General features: G+C 39.7%; 1 long non-coding RNA gene across 1 annotated transcript in view; it reads left to right on the top strand.

Annotated features, from left to right (window-relative positions):
• The first annotated feature begins 362 nt into the window (after positions 1-362).
• The window catches only part of LOC104660944, a 3,275-nt gene continuing 3,017 nt past the window's right edge, over positions 363-620 (top strand). The window contains exon 1 of the long non-coding RNA XR_747789.1: positions 363-614. This is a non-coding gene — a long non-coding RNA (uncharacterized LOC104660944). The remainder of the gene's footprint in view (positions 615-620) is intronic.

Below are 620 nucleotides of genomic sequence, written 5' to 3'. Positions count from 1 at the left end.
ATTCCTCCTTGTTTTCCACCCTTTATATTCCCACCTGACTTGAGACTAGACATTTCCTACTCATATTGTTGTCACAGTCTCCTAATTACAGAAGTTTTAAATTTCACCCCTTGAGCCATAACTCATCTTCTATGTTCTACTCATGTTAATATATCTAAGTGGCATTTTAAACTAATCACTCCCCTATGAAATACAATAACAAAAACTTCCAATGATGTTAAATAAACTACACTAGCTTAGTATTCAAATTCTGTAGAGCTCCTTTCTGGCTTCACTTTCACTGTGACCTCACCGGATCTTTGTTTACAGTTACACTGTTAGCATCCTGAAGCAGGAGCCATGTCACCTGTAGTCAACATTCTATCATCACCACATAGCACATTTCCTAGTACATGCTAGATATTCAAAGCTTGTTGAATAAATGACTGAAAGGATGCAGAGTTTTCAAAATTCCTTCTTCAAGTACTTCTGCTAGGGGGATGGGTAGAGCGGGAAGTGAGCAGACAGGGTGGGTACATGGGTGGGAATAGGGTAAGTACTTAAGCTGGTGTGGGTGCGCTCCAGTATCCACTTCTACTTCAATCAGAGCAACTCAACAATGCTACATATATAAGGTATGC

Source organism: Rhinopithecus roxellana, chromosome 6 (genome assembly GCF_007565055.1).
Source record: "Rhinopithecus roxellana isolate Shanxi Qingling chromosome 6, ASM756505v1, whole genome shotgun sequence".
Classification (NCBI taxonomy): Eukaryota; Metazoa; Chordata; class Mammalia; order Primates; family Cercopithecidae; genus Rhinopithecus; species Rhinopithecus roxellana.
The sequence above is the reverse complement of the archived record's forward strand: the minus strand, read 5'-3'. Positions and strand labels throughout refer to the sequence as shown.